The following is an 8,864-nucleotide window of genomic DNA, read 5'->3' as shown; positions in this document are numbered from 1 at the left end:
CCATGACCCATATCCTGTGGTATTGAAGCCTGACTCTAACGGAGGCATGAGATTAGCTACTCCTCCACTTTTTATTATTAGCAAAACCTTCTTTTAAAAATATCTAGGTTAAACAATTTTAATCAGTTTATCAGATAATGACCTGTATGAGCTTTAAAAGTAAGTCAAATTCCGGGGTGGGTGGGGGGAACTCCTGGTAGAGCATGTGACTCTTGATCTCAGGGCCATGAGTTCAGGCCCCGTGTTGGGCATAGAAACCACTTAAAATTTAAAAATTGAAATAATAATAAGTTCACATCCAGGAGCAGGTTGATCCCTTGTTCCATAATATGTACATTTCCCGTCAACTCATTCTGAATCTGATCATTAGTGGAAAACCCCTTCCCAGCAGTTTGGGCTCATATTCTTGGGGATGGTTTCCTGGTTTATAGGGTGATGGCTGCAGTTCTACCGTGTTTAAACTAATTTGAGGGTTCTCCACCCTGACTCTACATTAAGGATCACGATCACTTGAGGGGCACCTGGGTGGCTCAGTGGTTGAGCGTTGGGCCTTTGACTCAGGTCGTGATCCAGAGGCCCTGGGATCGAGTCCCACTTCGGGCTCCCCACAGGGAGCCTGCTTCTCCCTCTGCTTGTCTCTGTCTCTCATGAATAAATAAATAAAATCTTTAAAAAAAAATCACTTGAGTAACTGTTTAGAGTTTCTTATGCCAGGGCTTCAGCCCACACCAACTGGATCCAAATCACAGAAGGAGGGACCCAGGCATTGGTACTGTAATGTTTGCCAAAATGCAACCAAAGCTAAGCTGAACTATTTAAATAGTTACTTATCAAGCTACCTAGCTTTGGAGAAACTTGTTTCTGTTCACATACGTGGCAGTTATGTTTGCAGACATACATTTATATGGGAGTGCGGGGTGGGGGATATGGAAATTCAGGTCTCAATTTCCCTGCTCTGAGCCCTCCGTCCAATCTCAACGTGGGTATATCCTCTGCACTGCTGCCTGTGATCTTTAGACCTGCTACAAAGATTTGGGGAAGAAGAGTGAACCTACTTTTATGAAAGTAGGTTTTGACTTTTATGACTTCCTGCCTGGACTCAGCCACAGCCATCTGACCTGTCAGTGTTGCCCTGTCTTGTTACCCAGGCTGCAGGTCTCTGCTCTGCTGTTCACAAATGAACACTGTGGGCCTCTCTACAGCATGTGCCATTGTGCACAGATCCAGATGTGGGCACTGAACATCAAGGAAATTTACGGAAAGTCCTACTCTTCTCTGCCTCTGTTTTCACCAAAGATTTCAACTATATCTGTGGCTTTTGGAAAATGACTTATGGATCCCAGTAGGTTTTGCTGATGACCGCGGGGCTTACAGGAATCAGGCGAACTCGACAGGTGAAAGTTGCTCAATTTGGCATAACTTCCCTGTCAAGTTTTGACATTTCATTTGACTCTTTGTGATATTGCATTTATTTATCTCATGGGTCTTGAGGTCAAGACCCGCGTTGGGCTCCATGCTTAGGATGGTGTATGCTTCAGATCCTCTTCCTCTGCCCCTCCCCTGCTCATTCTCTCTCTCTCTTTCAAATCAATCAATCGATCTTTTTTTTTTTTTTTTAAAGCAGCAATGACAATGTGATTGCAAATATAAGCAATGTGGGTCTTTAGGCAGTTTGAGAACATGGAGAACAAATAACCATGTATCTAACAGTCCTGACTTCTTCATGCCTATAGTCTATAGATGCAAAGAGGCATGGAGTCAGAGATGGAGAAAGATTTTGGTCCGTCCAGAAACTAGAATTTGTACCTTGCTTGAAGGCTAACTGACACTCCTGGATTCTTCCTGGATAATAATCCTTTGTCTCATTGTCTTATGTCAGCACCAGGTTTCAGAATCATTTATACTAACTACTTTCCCTTGTTTTCTGTTTATTGGCCATAATTACATTCCCAAAAAGTTGAATTCATTTAGGAACCCAAGTGGAGAGTGAATCTAAATTAAAGAAATTTCAAGCCATACATAAACATATCAATACAGAAAATAATTCCCTTGAAATAAAACAGCTTAATGTCTGTGCAAAGGTAGCAACACAGAGCAGGTTGGGGGGTGGGGAGGCAGCAAACAGTGTTCGATAAACAGTGTTTAGTCCAGTGGATATCCCTGTGGGAAAAGATTAACCTTGACCTGTGCCTCACATCATACACAAAACCCAATCCTAGTTGAAGTGCAGGTCCAAATTTAAAAAGACAGTAAGTCTTTTAGAAGAAATAATAGAGTAAGTTTTCGGGGAAGGCAAAGATTATTTAAACAGGACAGAAAAGCCACTAATAGTGGAGCACATTATTGGTAAAATAGACTGCATTAAAATGAAGAAATCCTTGGTTTCTAATTGAAGATATTATTAGGAGTAAAAATGCAAGACACAGAGTGGATATAGAAATACCAGTCAGTAGATTCATCTAGAATATATAAAGAACTCCAAACCACTAGGAAAAAATAGACATCTAGGTATAGACATAGTAAAAAAATTAGTTACTTCAAAAAAGAGGCCAATAATCATATAGAAAGCTGCTTAATCTCCACATCACCGAAGTCAATAACTGTGCTTTTTATAATAGATTTTAAATGAATGAAATATTCACATCAACTTTCCTGTTTTTTTTCTGGTAATTCAGCAATGCCTCTAGTAACTGTTAGCTGAATTGACATTTGTCCCTGCTATCCTCAAATTGAACTGAATATAAATCTGAATATATTGATATATATAATTCTGATATAAATATATCAGATACATTCTGATATAAATATATCAATATAAAACTGAAATATTGAACTGGATATGAATCTCTTGTCTGAACATACTATGATCATTTCTTCTAGCCACAAATTCCATTTTAAAGTTTTCTTCCTGGATAATAACCCTTTGTCTCATTGTCTTATGTCAGCACCGAGTTTCAGAATCATTTATACTACTTTCCCTTGTTTTCTGTAGATATTGTGCAGTCAGCTAAGCAAAGATTATTTAACCAGGACACAAAATACTTGGCTTCGTACTGGTGTGTTGTTTCTTTTTTAAAAAAAGAACTTCAAACCAGTGCTCTAAGTCAGCATTGACCTGTCTGTTCAATATCATTAGTTGTTCACTTTCCCCCAGTCCTGGCAGTTCTATACTCCCCCCTCCCTAATTCTGGACGTTCCATACATGCTTCTTTTTATGTGCAAGTGATGTTTCATATCGCTTTCATGGAGAATCCAGTTTACAGTCATAAATACAACATTGGCCAAAGGTAATTCCAAAGCGTAGTTGTAAAATATGGAGCGGGAGTAATAAAATACTCTTCCTTGAATGGGGAATGTAAAGTGTCCACAGCTTCTTTTCTGTGTTTTAAAATGTCAGTTTTATTATTCAGATATGATGAGGCCAACCAATCAGGAGATGGGTGCCGTTGGAGAGATGGCTTGTTGCTCACAGTTCTCATGAGGAAGGGTGCCCCAGGACACCAAGGGGAAGCACCAGCATCAGAAGAGTGCAGAAAGGATGAAATATGGGCAAGTGCCTTTATTGTGGGTTGCACAGGAAGGAAGAGGAGCAGCGGGCAAGCAAGGTGAATGTTGGCGAGTCTGGGGCCCGGGAGCTGGCCCTCGCTGCTGAGCAATGCCTTCACCTCCTGGGGATGTCAGGCCTCAGGTTTGCATTTTCAGAATCTGAGCTGTGGGTTCAGCTCATGCCCTTCCTTCCAACTTTTAGAAACACACCTGTGTTTGGTTTTCAGCCAGGAGGAGCAAACACCATGCTGGTGGAAGACAGTTGGAGAAGTCACCGGGAAACCTTTGGCTTCCATCCTTGGGACACATGGTGGGAATTCACACTACAGATTCTTAAAATTTTTTAAATTTTGATTCCAGTGTAGTTAACATACAGTGTTATGTTAGTTTCAGGTGTACAATATAGTGAGTCAGCACTTCCAGACATCACCCAGTGCTCCTCACAAGTGCCCTCCTTGGTCCCCATCACTTATTTCACCTGTCTCCCCACCCAACTCCCCTCTGGTGACCATCAGTTTGTTCTCTATAGTTAAGATTCTTTCTTGATTTGTGTCTCTCTCTTTTTTCCCTTTGTTCATTTGTTTCTTAAATTCCACATGAGTGAAATCATATAGTATTTGTCTTTCTCTGACTTGTTTTACATAGCATTATACTCCCTAGCTTCATCCATCTTGTTGCAAATGGCAAGACTTCATTCTTTTTTATGGCTGCGTAGTACTCCGTTGTGTGTGTGTGAATGTATACCAAATCTTTCTCCATTTATTTATTGATGGACACACTATTTTTAACATGATTTTTTTTTTTTTTGGCTCTGGAGTGGTGAGGACAGGTGGATCATGGCTTTCTGGATGTAAGAGCCTGATGGAGAGGTGGTGAGGTATACAGGCTCGGGATTGCTTGGAAGGCATATGACAGTCACACTGGCAGGTGAGTCCTTTACTAGCATGAGGAATTGGCTGGCCTTGGGTCAGGCAGTCCTGTCGGGGCCAGTAAGGCCCCAGATGTTGAAACATCAGAATAAAAAGACATGCTTAATACCCTGTGTGTGAAAGACTTGGTGTTAAATGAAAGACTATATTTTCTACCTTGTTTATCCAGTAGAAAATCATTACCATTAATTTGAAGCACATCGTGTTTTGCTAGAATTAATCTCATGCTATCAAAAGCGTGAGTCATTTTCCAGCATCATTATCCAACATATTTAGTAACACACCTGAGATTTTGTCCTTTTTGATCAGTCTGCTGGGTTTATGTATATAATTTTATTTCATAAAGTGCAACTCAGAGTTACATTTGTTACTTCTGAATTATGTATTTGACATGAAAGTTTTTTAAAAGATTTTATTCATTTATTCATGAGAAACACACACACAGAGAGAGAGAGAGAGAGAGAGAGAGAGAGAAAGGCAGAGACACAGGCAGAGGGAGAAGCAGGCTCCATGCAGGGAGCCCAATGGAGACTCGATCCCAGGACCCCAGGATCACAACCTGAGCCAAAGATAGATAGATGCTCAACCTCTGAGCCACTCAGGCATCCTGAAAACTTCTTTTCCATCTCAATGTTTTAATTAGTAGCTAAAGAATCGTTTACCAAATAATATGAAGTTGCAAGAATTTAATCAGACTTGAAATCAAGGTGTGGATTTGATTAGAATAATTTTCTTATTTTCATAAATAATTAAATTTTGCTAATAATAACTTATAGTGCCTTATTTCTGAATTTTATATGGGTTATGCTCAATAGCATCCTCTAATTTTTATTGCTGTTGGCTTTTAAAGTTTCAGCAGCCTTATTTGAAAATGTTCTATTTTCTCTTTTAGTTTTTTCCTTCCTGTCACTATTTCTCCTATGATCTTGACTTGAACTCATTTCAGTGATCTAAAGGATTAAAAAACAATGTGTGGTTGTTTTCAAATATTCAAATTTTGAATATGTTTTAATCTCAAAATGTCAATTAAAAGTTAGAAATTCACAAAATTAGAAAAGTCTCATGTCTTCAAAAATTATTTTTCTCTAAATATTCAAAACTGCCAGGGCACCAGGGCGGTAATTCCGTTAAGCGTCGGCCTCATGGTTTCAGCTCAGATGATGATCTCAGGGTCCTGAAATTGAGCCTCACGTTGGGCTCCACACTCAGCCTCACTCTCTCCCCCCTCCTTCTGCCCCTACCCATGCACGAGCACACACACACACACACACACACACACACACACACATATTCTCTCTCTCTCAAATAAATAAATCTTTAAAAATAAATAAATATTCAAAATTGCCTTAAAAACTAAGGGACAAAAATATAAATTATTCAAAAAGGCCAATATTTTTACTTAATTTGTGAAAGCAAATTGTATTAAATACTTTCATAAAATAGCCCCACTCTAGTATCCAGTACCTACGTCTACTTGCCAATACAAAGAAATGTAATTAGTATCACATTTTCACCTGTTACACCCAGGCCTGTTTATTTATATACAAATTCAAGAGTAAGATGAATTCTGTAATATTGCAAAATGTTCCTGGGTTGCCCAAGGCAACTCTTGCAATCTCCATGCTACTTGGTGAGAACCTCAGGGACCGAGACTTGAAGCAGCAAGAGAAGCAAGAAGAGGGGTATCCAGCATGACTGGTGAATGATACTTTGCATTACAAGAATCAGCTGCCTCAGGGCTGAGAAGGGTTGACTATGAAGAACTGGGGTTCTTTGCTCTTCCTCGTTATTTTGTCTGCTGTTTCTCTCTCCACTCCACAGTTACATGTGTCTCCAGCTTCCAGGACAACCCAAACTTGGCTGAACCAGTTTCAGATTGCTAGGACACCAACTCAAACCCGAGGCTTCCGCAGAAAATGGTGCATTAATTCTCCGAAGGTGGCCACGATTCAGATCCCTGCACCCTGCCATTTACTCCCTGCATCAGAGACTCCCCGCTGATACGACTACTCCAGGACACACCAGTGTAGTGATTCTCATGTCCACCTGCACATTTCAATCACCTGGAAAACTTTAAAAAAATCTCCTGATGCCTGTGCCTCGCTCATAGCAATTAAATCAGACTCTCTGGGACAGGGGCCTCAACTATCAGGATAGTTTAAAGCAAACCCAGTAGATACAACTGTGCAGTCAGAGTGGAGAATGACTATTCTAATCATGTGCTGCCTCCCTTGGTCTTTCTCACTCTGCCTTAAAGTATTCCAAGGCTCCTTCTTTCCTAGAGCAGAGCTTCCCAACAGCATCGCAGAGAAGGCTAACAGGCTACAGGTGTGGCACAAAAACACTGACCTGCCAACAATCAGGCTGCTCCTGGGTACACAGGCTCCAGCTATAAGTAGCCTCTCCTACAGCTCCTTAGATGGGAGCTTGAGTTGAGTTACATCTGCTTTGTTTCTAGGACCTTGTGGTCTCTGCTGCCTGCTGTAGGTGACATTCCCCATTGAAACATGGAAAGAGAACATGGCCCAGGTGCCCAGGAAGCTCAAGCCTAAGGAATGGCGGGATGGGGGAAGGGGTGTCATGTGAGCTGGGGTGGGTGGAAGGGCCACCACCTGCAAGCAGCAGCCTCCCCCACCCCCGATCTCTGTCTTCACAAATATTTGATACTTTCACCCGCTTTGCCTGTGTTACGCCCTCTACATGGTTACAGAGGGGGGTCTTCCGATAGTCATGTATTCTGAAAATTAGTTGCACCATCACTTTGAAAGATTTGATCTAAAAACAAACTGGATTTGAAATCTATTGGTATTATCATTCTAAGTGTTCATACCGCACTGGGCTGTGGGAACAGAAAAGGAGCTGTTGTTTCTCTTAAACAGCATTTCAGATGGTGGCTGTTACAGTGCTTAAGGTGTTTTATGCGATCAAAGATTGTTGTTGTTTTTTAATTGAGGGTTACCAGCTATAATATGAGAAGACTTTTAAAAGTTTAACCAGGAATTGTGTAGAGCCTAACCTGTCAAAGCAAACACATTCCTAAATCTTTAAAAGCAGTTATCTACCTGACTTCAAGGTTTCAACAATATCAAAATGATGAACTTCCGTTTACTCACTCCCCAAAGGTAGCAACTTCCTGGTCTATTCATTGGATGGTATTGAAACATTTCATGAAAACTTGTTGAAAGAGCCTGCTCCCTTGAAGTAAAACTAGGGGCCACTAAGCCTGATCCGGCCAGCTTCCTCTTGCACAAAGATCATTCTAGATCATTCTCAGAGCCAAGCAAAGACTAACAATGGCTTCCAGGAACAGTGATCTCAGTAGTGTTGCATTTGATACTGGAAATCAGGGATGATTGAAGTTATGGGGCAATAGGGGCACGGGACATTGTCGCTTCCTGAAATGAGATTTTTTTTTTAATGTTAAATGGCAATACTATTTTTTAAAAAAAATCCACAAAGTGGGTGAAAAGACGAGTCACAAGTCGAAAAAATATTTGCAACATAAAATCAATAAAAGGCTAGCATCCAGAATGGACAAAGAATGCTGAAAAATCAGTAGGGGTGAGAGACCAATAGAAACAGTGGAAAGACTCGAACAGGTGCTTCACAGGAGAAAAATCTGAGTAGCCAGTCATCGTGGTGAAAATGCTCGACATCATTAGTCAGGAGTGCAAAAGCAAGTCAGAACACGACGAGATCCCCAGTAAACTGGACTTAACTTAAATGTAAAGGTCTGAGGATACTAAATGGGGGGGGGGGGGTTATGTGGAGTAACAGAAACCTCTGTGCCTAGTAAAACTAGCCTTTAATAAGCTTAAGCAAATTCACTTGTGACTCAACACGCGGCCCACGGACTGGTGGCATTGGCATCCCTTGAGAGCTTGTTGGAGCTGCAGAATCACAGACCCACCAAATCAGAATCAGCAGCTTAACAAGATCTGCAGGTGAGTTCACGTGCACACTAATGTGCAAGCGGCGTTGCTCTGTGGCTCCGTGATCTCACTCCAAGCCTACGTCTTAGAGAAGCTTGTCCGTGACCACCTTGCTTGTAAACAAAAATCGAGACTAGTCCAAGTCCATTAACAGTGGAATGGACAAAGAAATTAGTGTTGCCATATAATAAGTGATTCCATTTATCTTTGCATGTGTGTTTTGCATATTCTCTGTATTTCACAATAAAATCTTTTGAGTGTTATTCGCGGAAACCAGCTTGATGTTTTACTTTAAAACGTTAGAAGGGATATTCTTGGGGAAGTTGTTTCAAATTCTGTTTTGTCCTTCCTCATTGTTTGTTTTGGGGTTTCGTACAAAATGACTTAAAGTTAGCACTCCACTAAGGCACATCCAGATGTCCCCAAATCCTTTCTACTTCAACGCAGTCCCCAAATC

The 8,864-nt window shown here is 40.9% G+C and overlaps 1 long non-coding RNA gene across 1 annotated transcript; it reads left to right on the top strand.

The window, feature by feature from the left end:
• The first annotated feature begins 1,211 nt into the window (after nt 1–1,211).
• Nucleotides 1,212–8,584, top strand: LOC121496194. The gene is made up of 5 exons (XR_005989122.1): nt 1,212–1,394; nt 3,411–3,688; nt 3,774–3,856; nt 4,364–4,473; nt 6,297–8,584. It is a non-coding gene; the product is annotated as an uncharacterized LOC121496194 (long non-coding RNA).
• Nucleotides 8,585–8,864: the final 280 nt, after the last annotated feature.

The sequence above is a fragment of the Vulpes lagopus genome, chromosome 7, assembly GCF_018345385.1.
Source record: "Vulpes lagopus strain Blue_001 chromosome 7, ASM1834538v1, whole genome shotgun sequence".
Taxonomy (NCBI): Eukaryota; Metazoa; Chordata; class Mammalia; order Carnivora; family Canidae; genus Vulpes; species Vulpes lagopus.
This window is presented reverse-complemented; position numbering and strand designations above follow the sequence as displayed.